We start from the raw sequence: 16,961 nt of genomic DNA on the forward strand, positions 1-16,961 counted from the left end.
CTTTTGGAGCAAGGGGTTACAGAGGGAGAAAATACTAAGCAGAAGGTTAACCCTGAAACACTATGCAGTAAAACCAGTAAAACCCAAAGCTTTCTGCAGTTAACACATGCAAAATGACCAGAAATTCTTGATATAGCAACGGTAAAATCATTTCAAAGCTTCTATGTAAACTGGAAGCATAGAAAATATTTACAGTCTTCAACATTTTGATGCAAAAAGGAAAGCAACTGTTATTTCAGATATCTCAAAATAGTTGTTAGTAGAATGAACAACTTGTTACAAATTATTCAGTTGCACTGGAATTTTGTCTTCTGGGAAGAAAATGTTAGAAGTGTGTTTCTAGACATGCAAAGGAAAATAAATACAGTATATTCACAAGGCTGTATTTATAAAAAATTAATCAAGGCAATTTACAGTGGTACGGCTGTGACAGGAGGTATTTTGAATCAGCACGTGAAGGATGAAGCCACTTTAAAATGTAATATAATGCAACATTTTATGTCAAAGATCCACAGCTCCCTACTTGTAATTGAAACAGGTTTGTTCCTGCTACAGACTGGACAGAGAATTACCTTAAGCGTTTGTGAACCTGAGAAAACAGCCTATTTCAAAGTTTGTACAGTGTATCAGGATTACACCAGAGTTGCAAAGTACATGAAAACCTGTGTACAATTACACAAATGTCAAGTGCCTGGACCAAACATATTGGTTATATTTGCAACTTTTTTCTTCTTAATGGTTCTATTCTACACAAAGATCCATGAGTCTGCAATGAAAAAAGGTCTAAGCTCTACCATGACTCTGCAGCATATCGAGCTCTAACCTGCTTCTCCTCTCTGCCTGCCTGTGGTTATAAATGCAACATGACCGTGCTTTTCAAGAAGAAAAGTAATACCATGACACTGTACTGCTGCCTTTCCTACAACCACATATATGGTCAAACCATCTTCCACACCCTCTCTCTCTGTTTCTCCTTTTCCCTAAAAATTAAGCTAGGATGATTCTAGGTGGAAGAGTTCTCCATTAGCCATGGTCATGAACTCTAGCTGTTCAAGGTGTTTGATCCATTGAACTGGAGAGAAGAAAGGTTTAGAGCAAATCAGAATCTTACTTTTAGGAGTAACATTACACACACTTAAGACAGGCACTGCTATTCACATTTCCTTTTCTCTGCCTTTTATTCAAACTGTGCTTACTTCGGAGTGGCAGGCATGCAAATGAGTGACTACAAACCCAACCCCTGAGCATAAGGGGAACTGATGGGCATACACAGACATACACTTTAGCCACCTGGATGTCAAAAAGTGATGCACTTAAGATTTCGGAAATAAAATTCTTAATATTACGACATGAGAAAGTGAATGCATGTGTATTTTTCTAAATCTATTAATACAGTTTTCTGAACATAAACAAACTGAACCAGTGCAGTCCTGTTTTCTGCATTTCTTTACAGTAGCAAAAACCCCACTCTGCCTGAGTAAACTCACATACTCAGAAGCTACCAAAGCAACAGAAGCAGCAAGGTTGTCAAGAAAAAGACAACTCTTTATTGCTCTTCGGGAGACGCTTGAATAGCACAAGCTAGAAATTACGGTTCTTCATGGGGGAGACTCCACAACAGGTCTACTTGGCTTAACCAAGAACTTCCAGGGTGACTTCTGCATGTTTCTGTCCTCCACCTGTTTAAGGTATTTTTTTTTAGTGCAACAAGGTCTTAGCTGCAGTGAAAACTCGGCTCTAGTGCAAACCTGAGCACCCATTGCGTTAGCACCACATCTATCAGCTCCAACTCAAGGCAATCTCACGTTAATCATCCTGAAGTAGGAACCATCACCTCTACTAGAAATCTCCAGTCACCATAACATGTGTCTTCACACTGGGAAGTTCACAAAGACTGTGGGTATCTGTATAGAAATCACTGATCCCAGGAAGTCAGTGGCACCAGTGAGTTCTGCAGCCCAATTATACATTACATAGCGGTATTTTAAAATCTTCTCCTTGGTTTTGAATTTTGGTTGTCTCCTCAGATTTGTTCTGTGACACAGAACAAAGCTGTCTTCTCCGTACCTCAGACTACTACGTACTTGTACTAATACTTAATTTTGGGTAGAAAAAGACAGGAAATATTGCACGGGTCATCTGGAAGTACTTCTTATTCACACATTTTCAGAGCAGTACTTTTAACCTACATTGCAGGTAGTCGATGTATTTCTATATTATCTGCTATTTCATATCTCATGCACCCCACATTTTTCAGAGACCTTAAGTGCAAGTTTCATCAATGCCTTCACTGCACTCTCCACTGCAATACTCTTTAAATGCTGTTCACTTGCTGTGTCTAACATCAGAAATCTAAGTTTTTCTTTCCATGATTTGTCAGATTTGTACTGAACAAGTGCCTTGTGTTTGGCACTACAGTATTTGCTTACCGTATTAAGAGAGACTTTTACAACTACCTAAAAGCTTATAATGCACAATCTTCTAGAACAAATCAGAACTGGTAGTTTATTTTTCTTCCTCTTACGCATATGAAACAGCCAAGCCAACAAACACTAAAACCCACCAGAAATCCATTAATGCCATGTAAATTTAATTCTATAAAATTTTCAAGGTTGCACCTTCAGTTAGTGATACAACTGTGCCACTGAAATCACTATGAAGTTTTATACATGCTTGAGTATATCTTATTACATTTTTAATCCAATTAAAATCAATCAATCAATCAATCAATCCTTGTTTCCTTTCTAACAAACACTTGTGGGGGTTTTCGGTTGGTTGGTTTAGAAATCTCAACAACAACTTTGAGCACAGTCACAAGGCAGACAGTTTTCCAAGTCTCCACAACAGCAATGTCAGCCCTTCATGATTTGACATTTGTAGTTTTAATGTGAGGTGTGGCCAGAGGTCAAGCACTGAGAATGGCAGCAATTGTTGTCACACTGTAGTTCTCAGCCTCTGGAAGATGTCATCCTATGAAAATTCAGATTCTTACTACCTCTAAAAGCTTAGCCACAAAATAGGGTCTGTACCATGAGTCAGAGTCATTCTCATGCTCTGAAACAACTCAGACTATGTGTTAGACGTAAACATTATGCATGAAACAAATATTAAAAAAACAAAAACCAAACGAAACTTACTTTTATTGACAATACCAAGTTACGTGCATTACCAAACATACAAATTAAAATACTATGTTTTTGTTTCGTATCATTCACAGTCCCTGAAACATTAAGCTACAAAAGCCAACTGTGCCCCAATTAGGCTTTGGTTATATTTCCTTTTACTTGAAAATACATTACTTTTGCCACATGCCATTCCCGTTACAGTTTGGCACATTTTGCAATTTGCTTATATGTGATCTTTTAAATTGTAGCACTCTTTCAAAGAAATGGATCTGATTAACTTTATTTTTCTAGGAAGTCTGTGCCTACACTTTTGCAATATGCTAAAACAGTTTATCCCTAACTGACAACCCCACATTGCTCCCTAGTGTGAAGCTGTGTAGGAGCAGCACAAATCTAGTGAAAAGAAGAGATCGAAAGCAGCTTGAAAGATGCATTTTCTTACCCAAACCAGTTGTCTGCTCTTCCTTAAGAAGGGAGAAAAGGAAGAACGGGCTTTCACTAGTAAATATTAGATTAAGCCTACCACAGGGAATTATTGCAAATAGTTCTACTTCTTTACATCGACATAGGATTAACTCTAGTTACAGGGTCACAATTTCTAATGGAAGACCCCCATTTTCCATTTATGAAATTAAAAGAAAAACCCAAGTTGTATATTACACATTCTTACCAGAAGAGTGAAAAATATATCTGCATACTTCACAGAAATCACTTCTCCTGCTGCTTTTCGTAATAACAAAGCTATAATTTAGTATGTTGGTACAGAATTTAATCTTCCACGGGAAAGAAACCAGTGAAGATTAAACACAAATAGGTATTCATCCTGTTTGAAACTGAAGCAGAATTATTTTTGGTATTATTTGAAATAAGGTGAAAAAGGTGCTCAAAAATATTGGTGTGTTTACTAGACCCACATCTCTTTAAATCTTTTAGAGAAAAGCTGTTTTTGTAAACATTTAACAAAGAACAGATGGCCTGTTTTAATCATGCAAAAAAACCTGGAGCTCACATTAATACTCCTACCACCGACTACTGGGGCTCGTCACCTCCCTAACCAGCAGCATGGTACAGTCTTCACTGATACCATTTCATTTTACAATGGACATTTGCTCATCAATTCCCACTGCTTGACAGTTAATCGATGCTATTAACAGGCGATATCACAATGCAGGACACTTCTAAACATCGCAGCTTATTACAGCAAAAACAGAGATTCTTCTGGAACTCTGAGGAGTTAAAATAATTTGCAGTTCAACAGGTTACCCAAGAGGAAAATATGCTTTTGCATTATCAGTACAAGCCAACAAATGAAAACATTATTTGAGAAACTGTTTATGGAGTGTAAAGATCTCGCTTTCCTGGAATTCAAACTTCTTTTTAAACTTCCACGCACGTAATCACCAAGATTTGAAAAATTAAAAGTGAGGCTGCCTGCGTTTCACAGCTGCTTACACGTTTAGAGCCAAGCTCATTCCCTGCAGCCCGAAGCACAGAAAGATGTCTCAAACCAGGCCTGTTACGTGAAGTGGCAAAATGGACAGCATGTAGGATTAATCCAGCGAGGGTTAGCGGCAGGCAGGGAGGTTAAGGAGGAGAATCTTTCTGTTGCTTCAGCAAGGATTGAACCACAATCAACTGTACTTAAGCACTGAAAGTAGCTGAGTATCGCTTCACTAGCAGAGCAGCAACTTGAGCCAATATTGAGCTTTAAGAAGAATGAAGCAAGAGCAGCAAAGTATGCAATGTGACTCAGCTAACTTCATGAAATTTAAACATTGGCACCAAACAAACAAAAAAGCTCCTTTTTACCAGGACTACTTTCATTTTCCCTTCCAGACTCCCAGGCCTTTTCCGTATTTTAAAAAAGATCTACCGTAACCACACTTTATTTAAATTTTCTTGAACCAAGCAGTGTAACAGTAGAGCCAGGGCTCAGTAAGTTCCCACTGGCTCCAAAATAGACCTCTCCAATGTGATATCTATACACATTAGGTAAATCATTACTGAATATTCTCCTTTGCAGCAACTGCAGTCCTGTTACAGTATCACCTTCACTTTGGAAAAGTTAAAACCACAACCTGCAACCAAAGAAAGGTCTTTTGAAACAGAAGACACACTACAACATGGCTTCTGGAAGCAGCTCTACCTAGTGCCACAGAGATCACTCGTTTTGAATTTGTATCCTTCCCAATAGCACAGTCCACGAGGTGTTAAAAGCCATCACAGGTAGAAATGCCTCCACGATTCTTCCTTTCAATGGTTAATTAGAGGATTCATCATCCCTCTGGACTATTTTGAACAAACTACTCATCTTGACTATCCTCCAAACAAATAATTTGGAAAGTTTCCACATCATGTCTCCATACATTGCTTTGTCCCTGCAATTCTCAACTTGTCTCATCAACACTTTCCGCATTAGGCCTGTCCTGGTGCTCCCTCGACGTGGCGCAAGCTGAGGCTTTTCTAGACCAACATAAATCTTCTCAGACACTGCCCATGTGCAAAGCTCACATACCAGTAAAAGCTCCAGAGTAAACAGGAACCAGCACCACCTCCGGAATGGCAACCAAATACGAGCACCTACATTCAACAACAGTACAGCTGTACAGTATTTTTTCCTGTAGTAGCTAAAGTCCAGAAACATCCTCAAAACTGCTCACACACGTAATTCTTTCCAAAGTCTGTTTTACCAATCATTTCTTCTCCTTTATTGTGAATGATGATTCCTTCCCTCTGCTGTGGAACTACTGCCTTAAAGATGGTGTATGTCTTTACTATATGAAAATATTTACTAATTTAAAAATATTTTGGGCAATGTGACAACTGGTATCAGTATTTCAGAAACTCCTCTTAAAACATTGTAGTTCAAAAATGAGAACATGCATTTATAAAACAAGTGTTGTCAGCAATCTTCTCTGCAATAAAGGGAACGATATCACACCAGATGAAAATGAAAGAAGTCTGTTTTGCAAATAGACCCAATAGTACTTTTCTTTTGCCATACTTCTACAAAACACAGATTAAAATGTATGGAAAACAAAGTTCTATTAATGCCTTCTTAGCAAGACATAACTTCACAATTAAAAAGCAGTTTGCATGAAAAAAGTTCATGTTTTAGTGAAGTGCTGCTGCAATACCATTTTATTTCTTAAACAAGTCTTAGGATAGAACAGAATATTCTAAGGTTATCCTAAATCTTCCTGCTCTGTGTCTACTAATGGAGACCGTCTTTAAAAATAAGGTGCAACTACTAAAAAGTTTAAAGTTTCTGATCCAAAGTTTTCAGCAAAGCTCTGAATCAAAACTGCTGTAATTCTGGTGTCAGCAGCATCCTAACAGTGGAGTGGAAGTGATTAAAACCAATCTTAATGCCCTCAGCCAGCAATGCAGTAGTCCAATCATTGTTGATTCGGTGGAGCTGAAAATATCACCCAATTACTGTACGTGGAAGAGTAAAAACATGCTATACAAAATAGAGTTCCTTAATTAAGTCTCAGCACAGCTCAGTATCAGTATTAGAATTATTTATTTTCTGGTCATGTACTCTGTGGAGTAACAGAGATTACAAAATATGGATGATACTAATGTGGCCATCCAAAAAAGCAAACATCCCATTATATTTTACAGTAATCATATGTAGCAACACTGTGTCATGCTCACATAAAAGTGAGAGATATTACTAAGCCTATGGAATATTAGTCAGTGCAATGAGCACCAATGGTTTGTTCACAGCTCGAAAAACAACTAACTTGTCCTGTAAGAGAGCTCTCTGGTTGCTGTCCATCGATCAGAATTGACAGTGTTGGTCAGACAACTGCCACCCTTATGATAATGAAGTGTGTACACTGCAAATTAACTTTCCACATAAGAAACTGCAACAGCTACCACATGGATTGTTTTTAACTGCTGATGTAATTGTGATGGTCAACACCACAAACATTTTATTAATGTTTTTTGCTATGCATTACGTTGCAATATATACTGGCTTAGACAGCAGTGAAAGATTGCTCCTAATGCTAGCAGGGCAGGTCCTAAATATTACACAACAGTAGCCAGACTCTCCAGTCTCCATCATCACCATGTAGACTGGTCGAAGACTCACCATTCTGGCAAGTTTTTACTAGCTCTGGCTGTAGTGACAGAGAGAAAGGGTGGAACAATTAGGCACTGGCTGGCAAAAGCCGTATTGCTCATGTTGACAGCTTGTCTAGCTCAAGCCTGCCTTCCCTGAACACAGAAGTGAGGTTTCCTTTGGCTGTACACTCAATTATCAAGCACTAGACATGCCAGAAACATGCCAACATGAGTTTTACCACAAAAGTTCTGCAGAGTTTATGCTATGCAGTCTATACCACAGGTGGGAAAATGACAAGCAGAGCAGCAAGAGTCCTACTGTAAAGTGGCCCATAAGCATCTTTTTCTTAACCCCACCTTCTGCCAAGTAGGACCTGTACTTAAAAATGTGGATATTTTCTTTGTGAAGTTATGCCCAAGCACAGCTATCAAGATAATCTAGTGTTTACTGGAGAATTCCTTGGATTACACAATATCCAGGTTTACAATGAGTCTCTTCCAACCCCTCTAAAACAAGGTGGTGGCTGCACATCTCCAGGCAAGATAGGGAAGTCACACAGTAAAGTAAGAACATGTCAGGATGAAACGGTTTCCAGAGGACCTAGTACAGTATTTCAACTTGTCCAGAAAGGTGGAATAAAGGAGGAAACACCTTCACGTATTCAAACGAAGCAGAGATATTGAAAATGCTATTATTAAATACATAAACATTATAAAGACTAACTTATCATTTTGGCATATATACAGGCTGAGCTGTTGCTCTTGGGCTTGCCTCCACATTCCCCACAACCCTTCGGCTCCACCATGAAAGCAAAGCAGTTCCTCTGGTTAAAACACGAACATCCTCCCTCTCTTGGGCACGTTTCACCAGCCACACTTTGAAATTCAAGGTCCTGAGGGAAGAGGAGGAAGTGTTCGAATAAATAGAGACCCATCCTCTCTGAAGGGTAACTCATTCCTACATCATACTGCTTGCCATAACCACAGGTTATGACGCTTTGATACCAACTATGATTTCCACTTAACACCCCGTACCCTACCCAGAAAAAGAAAACCCAACAAAACAGTCGTGACTGACTTGGTGTGTTAAGCGCTTACAGCCTGCCCACAGTAATTGAAGTGATAATATATCCCCTAGATTTTGTTTTTCTACAGAAGTCACTCAACCATTTTAAGAGGGACCTTAATTAGCTCACATCTACTTCTATCTATACTTTAGCATTATCAAAACTAAATCACAGTGACATAGAGTGAACAGCATCAGGTTTATGACTAAGGAGAAAATCAAAGACCAGCATACGTGGTGCAAATGCTGCTGCTTTTGACAGCAGACAACTGAAAAAGTTCCATGTGTGCTTTCACTGCTGCAAGCGGCAGTAACAGCAAAAACATTATATGCTGCAACAGCAAAAGTATTTCTATTCTGGTACTTTTTAACTCTACCCCTTCTAGCCCCCAAACAAGTTAACAGGAAAACTTATTTAACAGGCTATCTATGTAAAAAATATAAGGTGAAAGGTAATAAGAAATATCTGGATCTTCTATGTTTATGTAAGAGATACATACTATTAAAGAACATAAAAATATAATGTGTATATGTAAATTCAGAAGTGATACCTCTTTTTTGATTTGCAAAACCTCTAATAAAGTATGCTTTATCTGAATTCAGATAAAGTACACTTTATCTTCTCGTATTTTACATCAAATAAAGTGCATTTTAACCTAAGGAAGGGAGAACAACAATAGACAGAAAAGCAGCATGTTTGTGGGGTTTTTTACTAGATGAAGCTGAAAATCATCGGGCCAGGAAATTTTTTATTCCTCCTGCCCACTCTGCAGCACCTAAGGATCAAGTAAATACAAGCTTCAGAAATACCACCCGTTTGACAGACACCCTGTGAGCCCTAGTCTGTTGCTTGCAAGGACAATATGAAATGGTTTTCAACAATGAATCAACAGGACCAAACTGCAATAAAGACTGTAAGGAAGTACACTTGGAGCAGAGATGAGCACAGATGGGAGCAGTGTGGATATAAGCGTGTATTGCCCTGATCTACATACCTGGCACCACTGCGTACTTTTTTATACCATTCCTGTGCCCAGAAGTCCTCAAACTCAGCTTTATACACTTCAATCCATGCCTGTCTGCCACACTTGTGTACATGCGCCATCATGTCCTTTCTTCTGTGCTTGGTTATCTTTCAGCCTCTCCCTGCCAGTCTCAGGAAGCCTTAGAAAGACACTAGTCACAGTCGGTTCTTTCGGCCTTCTCATGGTAAGCCATGCTCCACATTACGCACACACCTGCCCTGGGGCAGCCTCTCACGCCTCTTCTGAGGTCTTCAACAGGTCTAGCCCACCTCTGTGGAAAGCCAGCTCTCGGGAGACAGGCTGGAGATCTCAGCTGCCCACCAAGCCCTCTCTTGTAGAAATGAATGAGGGCAGTATCTGAAGGGCTTTTACTGCATACGTTCAAAAAACAGTAAGATAGAGCAAACACCATCAAAATGCTTTCAAATGTATTTTTAGGCAATTACATTTATTAGCGTACGCTATTTGTTCCAAAACATTAGGAAGACTTTAGGAAGACCGTACCACTTTCCTACCCCCTCCTTACATATCTAGGAAAACAAAAGCTCAGCATTTTTGTTTTAAAAGTTCCCCCCACCACCACATTCTAGACTTGCTAAACATGCATGTTTAAGAAGCCTGCACATATCAAAAAATATATCAGCTGTTTAATGACAGACATTAAACATCAGATCATGACGCTGGTGAAAAGAGGATGCAATTCATAGAGAACCTTTACTAGGAACTTCATCACTTCTATCTGCAAGCCCTCATGAAAAAAGAGCAAGTCTTCCCCAAAGGTATAAATATATCCACATTCCAACAGCTCAAGAAAAGGGCAATTACCTTAGATGTTTAAGATTTCAACAGATACAACAAAGGACTTGAAACTCTGAATTTTTACTCCTGTCTCTACACAGGAGGTCCCACTGAAGTCCCACAATACTCCCACAATGCCATCTGTAAGCATTTCTATTAAATTATAAACCATTCTGAATTCTTCCATGGTTTGCAGCAAGATTTTTTCAGTTTCACCAGGATATCTTGTGGATAGAGTGTACCAATTTAAGAAAAACAAGTTTAAAGCACTAAAAGAAGCACTAACAACACAGATATTACACTTTGGTTCGTTTGGAGCTGACAAACTTTTAGTTCACCAGTATTTTATCTGGATGACTTGTAAAAGGCCCTGCTAGACAAATAACACAATACTCTTTCTTCCCTTGCCATCCCCCCTCTCTCTGCAATGTGCAGTTTCACTGTACCCACAATCGAACGATGAAAATTTTTTGATTCATTACTTGAGCTGGAACATTTATTTTTTTTAAACTACAACTTGTACTCAAGGCTTTTTTGGTACAAATTTAAAAAGCACACAGAAGTCACTGATCCCATGAACTCCTAGCACTATAAAATACGTAAGGCACCACCAAGGGAATGAAAGTTACACCAGTCGAAACCAACTTTGATTATTATTATGTTAATCTTTAAGTTTGCCGAGTTATTCTGATTAAAAGGGCCTCATCTCACAATTTCCCCCAAAAGGCCATGTTTGGTCAATGTTTTCTGATATCATGATATATATATCCACAGCAGCTCAATCATCCTGCCTTTACTGTTTATATCTACTCCAAACCTCAAAAGTGTTTTACTTGCTGCTGTTACAATCTCACAGACCAGATGAGCACACTTAGTACTAGAAGATTCACAACTTAATATTATTTAAAAGTTAACATTTTGACATTCTAAATGCCATTTCCGTAGTCACAAAGAAGTTCCACATCGCAAGAGAAAAAAGAAACTCTGAAATCCCACTACCACTTATTTCTATTAGCTGTCCCTAATAAATTGGAGTGACTTTTCTAACCCATTTTTATCCAACATTAAACTGGTTTTGTCCAGCAGAAATTCAAAAGCTTTCTTCAGACATTGACCAAATGAGTCACCCTGCAAGTGAAATAGTAAATACGTAATGTTGCCTTGGAAAAAGAATTATGGTTCACCATAACCCTAAGAAAAACTATTATAAACATCTTTTCTTTTTGATGGTGGTCTAAATTATTAAGTAATTCAAATACTTGAAAACAAAGAATAAATGTTGTTAGTGTCACTTATGAAACAAATTTTACTTCCTAGTACTTAACTTTAACAATAGTATCTCTAACATACAGGGTGACTCCTCCCTAGTTACTTCCAGAATTGCTGCGTCATTCAGCATGTAGGATGGATAAGACTTCTAGATTAAATCAGGTCTGACTGACTAAGATATTATCCTGAAGAGAAGACTCCTGTTACCTTGAAAACTTCAGTAGAGAAAAGGGAAGACTGCAAGGAGGTCTGTGATGAAAGCCGTGAACGTCAGGCAAGATAATTTCCTGACCTTTTTTCCACCAGCCTCAAATCACTGCAGTATTTTTCAATTTCTTTTCCAGAAGGGGTTTAGTTTGTTGTTTTTTGTCTTGTTTTGTTTGGGTTTTCTTCCCTTTTGAATTACATCTTAATTTCCTTCCAACATGGACCTCCAGCAAAGGACTTGCTATGGACCCTCTTCTTGAGAGGTGCCCAGCCACAACTGGAAGAGAGTACCTATTTGGATAACTACTGGCTTTGGCATTAGGGCAATACAGCTCAGTGTAGCACACACTAAGAAGCCCCATATCCTGTATCTATGACTCTGGCCTCAGGCAACTCCCTCTCCTGCTGTCCTGGTTTCCTCATATGTACAATGGAGAATACCCATTGTAGGAGAATTCAGAAGACGAATGAATGAATTAGTGGTTGTTGAGGTTTTTCTGTGTTATGATCGAAATTACTATAAAAAAGCTCATTTAGCTATTAATTCTTTACCAAGATACGAAGAGAGACAGTTTGTAGAAGAGTCAGTCTGTTTGGTGAGATTCAGGGATATTCAAGATTGGGTTTACTAGATAATATACAGTAAATAAATAATCAGGCCATACCTCAAATAACAAAGCCAAATTAAACATCTATTTCTATCACAGATGATCTTGTGCAGGTAGAAGAAAGGGAACAGAAAAAACATGGCTGCATACACAGATTACATCCTATTTCATAGGCAGAAGGAACATGTAGCAACAGTCTTACTTCACATCTTTCTGAACTTCCAGCTTTGCAGCTTGCTACCATTGTGTAAATACAATCATATAAAATGTGTACTAAATTACATAGTTTAACAATTTCTATAACTTAATCGTTTCTTGATACTTGAAAACACAGCACTGCACCAGCTGTGCTACTGGTGAAGCTACTAAGAAGGAGAAATAACTGTTAGAGCTGAACCCAGGACAAACTGACAAAGTACACAGAAACATAACCAAAGATGACTTGCCACCTCTAGGTACAAACAAGGCAGATTCTGCAGATGGTAATGAACGATTAAGAGTTTTCTGGATGTCTTCATCACATCCCTCTCTCAGAGGCACTGATGCTTAAAAGCTCTAAGGTGCCAGGTTAAGTATGTGAGGAGACAACAAAAGTAGAGCTAAAAGCTACTTTTTTTTCTTACATACACATGTATTTACAAATGTGTACATACGTATTTAAACATTTAACTCTGTGTTCTTTAAATTTCCTTTACTGCTGTCTGTCCCTCTTCCCAAACCACAGCTGTTTCCATGACCGCTTTCCTCTCTCTCTATATATAATATAAATATATATATATATACACACATATATAAAAACCCCAAACCCAATCTGCCACAGAAGTCAATCATTAGCTAAATCATGCAGGTTCTTCCCTAGTTACGTACTCAACAATTAATGTTTTCCATCTCATCATTTAGAAGATACCCAGTCCTTAGATTAAAAATGTTCTATGAAGATAAAATGAAATACAGTGGGAAGCTAGGATTTTCTTTTCCTTCTCCTGCCTCTAAATAGAAAACGACAATAATCTGAAAACATAATGACTTGTGCAATGGCTTTCCTTACATTTTGTTTTAGATAGATACACTCCTGAACAGTTACGGAAAAGCATTAATTCTAGAAAAGTCTCTTCGATTAACCGGCCTTTAAACACCTATAGTTGATCAACTCATGGAAATCAGAGGGCAAAAGGTACAATATATCCTCAGCAACGATGCATTTTACATCAACGATACTTATTTTATGAGAGAAAAACTACTAAAGATTTAATGGTGCCAATTAAAGAAGCCAAGAGTTTGCATGGCTCAATGGCTGAGTCATAGACCTTTTCTCTCTAATAGGTTTCATTATAGCCCTGAGCTCAAGCTGTGGGAAGAGGATTGCAGATGAGTAAGAGGAATTAGTGTTTTTACATGCTATCACAAAGTAGGTGTCCTTTAAGCATTACGCTGCTGCAACTCTGGCAGCCGTAGAGCAGCTTGTGCTTACTCAGAATCCTAGTTTTAAATGGGATGTTCAGAAATTGGTAGACACCTTACAACTTCAAAACGCTATCAAAGGAATTAAGCCCATTAGTGTAAAGCCCTCACAAATTTAACTAGTATTTCACACACATTTCCAAACCTGAAATGCTTCAGTACTTGTCATTTTTGTGCTAAGTTATTACTCATTATTTTTGGTATTCATTTATGTTTACGTAAAACAAGGTAAGACTGTAGCTGAAGACTAAAGTACTTTGTACTTAAACAAAGGATGTCTATAAACAACTGGTGTGGCGTACAATGAGAATAAGAAAATTAAAATGTTGGAAGTGCCTCTCAAGATGGCTCCCAGCAAACCCAGGGCAGTATTTGTTCCATAGTGTAATATTGTGCAAAATTCTGATCATCAACAATTAGACCTCAGACAAAGGTACAAATTATCTTGAAGGAGAAGTCTAAAGGGAATTTAACTTACTTTAGATAGATTGCTATTTATAAAAGCATTGTCAGATCCTACTACAGGAAATATAAAGAATTAAGATGAGCAAAATGGGCACCAGAGCAAGTTGGGTATGAAACTGTCGACTAATAAAGTTAGGATAGAAAAGTCAGATGTCTGTTCCAGCATTCAGGGTAATCTGATTTGGGTAAGATTAAAAAAAAAAAAAAAAAAAAAGAAAAAAAAAGAAAAGCAGAGTACTGAGAGCAAAAGCCAAGTACTCTTTAAATTGAAGTTTGATAAGGTTATGAGAAGTAGTTCATAAGACGGTTACATATGACAGCTGGAGGCTCAACTCAATGACCCAGCCAATCTTTACAAGTACTTTGCTCCTAATGCATGGTGACAGTAAAAATCAACAGCAAAATCTTGCTTAGATTAAAAAAATAAGTGTATTTTAACAAATGTAATTTGGAGTATGGCAAATATTGAACACAGTAGTTCAGAAATTAGTTAAACCTGCACAGAACAACCATTTCTGTTTCATTTTCTACGGGAAGGAAATCTATTAAGCAGACTGATAGGGCTGGCAATATAAGCTTCTGGTCACAGAAGTCTTACCTTCAAACCTGAAAAAAGGGACTGGTTACCCAAAAAGCTTTTATAATTACACTGGCTAGTATCATCAGAAAAAAGAGATTATTAGGTATTACCTCTTTTATAAGCCTTACTTTGTTCTCATCCTCAAATCATCACAGCTATGAAACCTGACTACTCAGATACCCCAAGGAAAACTTCTGATTTCAAATGTTTGTATTTTTAACATCTTTGACTAGAAACTGTCTTCATTCATATAATGAATGTCATCTGAAACACAACAGTGCTGTTTAAAACAGAAGGGATTACTTTTTTAAATACAGATGCCACAGTTCCAGTGTCCTTTCGCAATACCTTTTCTATTCCCTGGTTTGGACAATTTTCACAAAACAATGAAGAAGTCATTTTTATTTTCAACTACTTTAGATGACAGAGATTTGAGAAAAGTAGAAGTAAGCCAGTTATGAAATTACTGGTCATCAGTTTTTCATTTACACAGTTACATTATTTAAGGTTTGGTGATACACTTGTAAGGACTGGGTTAGTGCAGGAGATGCTGGTATCCAGTTGCTGGGCATGTGTCTTAACTTGCATCAGGAATACTGCAACTCAAAAGGCTCCTGAGAGAAATTCACTTCTTTCTAATGCTGTCTTGGAAAACTTACTCTTCCTCAAGAAGCTTCCTATACACATCATCCCTAACACACAAGATCTGAATCAGTGAGGATAAATGAAGATAGAACAAATTCTTTCCTCAAAAAGTAGAAATGCTTTGCATGGAAATTACCCCCGAGCTCCCAGATGGGAAGTCCCTGGCCTGCTTTGACACTCTCCAGACCAGTTAATTACCAATGTAAACCCCTTCTCCCATCCCCAGCCATTGAGGCAATGAGTTGATTTACAGGGGTGCTTTGTTTGGGGTAAGTTGGTGCAGGGACACTAAGAATAGACAGAGAGCAGCAAGAGTTTTTTCTTATACATGTGTATCAGACTTATGCAGTTGATCACTGCAAAGACAAGACAGCCTGCAGATCAGACTTCAGCTACTTACAGCCCAGGTTTTCTTGTACAATATATGTTCCCCCTGCAATGTTTTCTTTGCTTTACTTACAAATACAAGCAGCTACCTCTTTCGTATCTACAACTCACAGAATATGTTCCTGAGTCAAAAGGAAAATACACTAATCAAAATTTAAGTAATTCTATGTTTTTAACTTGCAAGAAATAAATTGGTGGTTTTCTAAGATTGAAGGTAGATATTTTCATGTGCACTGCTAATATTCCTTTTATGTATTAGTCCCCACAATTCTGCACAAGAATTTTTGATTATCCAATCAGAAATAGCTACTAAAAGTCCTTTACATGCAGAAAGTTACTTTCTGAAGCTGCAGTGGTTATATTCTGGATACAGACAACGCAGAACAGGATAGTACACCCAAAGGCTTTTTGCCTTTTTGAGAACATAGAAATGCGCAGAAGTCAGGCTGGCATTTGAACCAGCATGCAGGAGCTGAGAACAAGCATGTCAAGGTGTTAACTCTTGTCAAGGCCGGGCTCCCTCAGAGCACCGGGTGGCTGTGGCAGGAGCCTGCCCAGGGCAGCACGGGAGGAAAAGGGAAGAGGTTTGTGGCTGCCTGCGTAACCCCATGCGCGTTACCCGGCGGCACGTTTCCACTCTGTGAAGTGGAAAGAGGGATCGGGTTTGCATGCCCCGCCAGCGTATTCCCACCAACTCAAATTACTGAAAGGTTCTCTGATGGAAGAAGTTAACAGACACAGAGGGTACATATCACTGGCTGAAGCCATCTTTTTTCTAGCTGGCTTATTAATACTAAACTGCTGAACAACTCAGGTAACTGTGGTTTCATGCTGTCACTTTCCACTACAAGATCTGCAGCTCCACAAAAAGGCTCAGTTTTGCCTGGCTCCCTTCAAATTCAAAGGCAAATGTAACATTTTTAGTATATGTTCTTTCCATGTCCTTTCACAAAAACGTGCTACTGTACAATCCACTACTTGTAAGTGAGGTGAGGATACAGAGTCTTGATCAGCCAACACAGAACTCACAGAACTCACTCCTCCCAAAGCGATCATGGAATGGTTTGGGTCACAAGGGACCTTTAAAGGTCATCTAGTGCAACCCCCTGCAGTGAGAAGGGGCATCTTCAACTAGATCAGGTTGCTCAGAGCCTTCTCCAGCCTGGCCTTGAATGTTCCCAGGGACTGGGCATCTACCGCCTCCTTGGGCAACCTGTTCCAGTGTTTCACCACCTTCACTGTAAAGAATTT

General features: G+C 38.5%; 1 protein-coding gene across 5 annotated transcripts in view; it reads right to left on the reverse strand.

Moving 5' to 3' along the window:
- The window catches only part of CHD7 (chromodomain helicase DNA binding protein 7), a 133,491-nt gene that overhangs the window by 60,307 nt on the left and 56,223 nt on the right, over nt 1–16,961 (reverse strand). The gene's annotated exons all lie outside the window — the stretch shown is intronic.

Source organism: Strigops habroptila, chromosome 1, assembly GCF_004027225.2.
Source record: "Strigops habroptila isolate Jane chromosome 1, bStrHab1.2.pri, whole genome shotgun sequence".
Classification (NCBI taxonomy): domain Eukaryota; kingdom Metazoa; phylum Chordata; class Aves; order Psittaciformes; family Psittacidae; genus Strigops; species Strigops habroptila.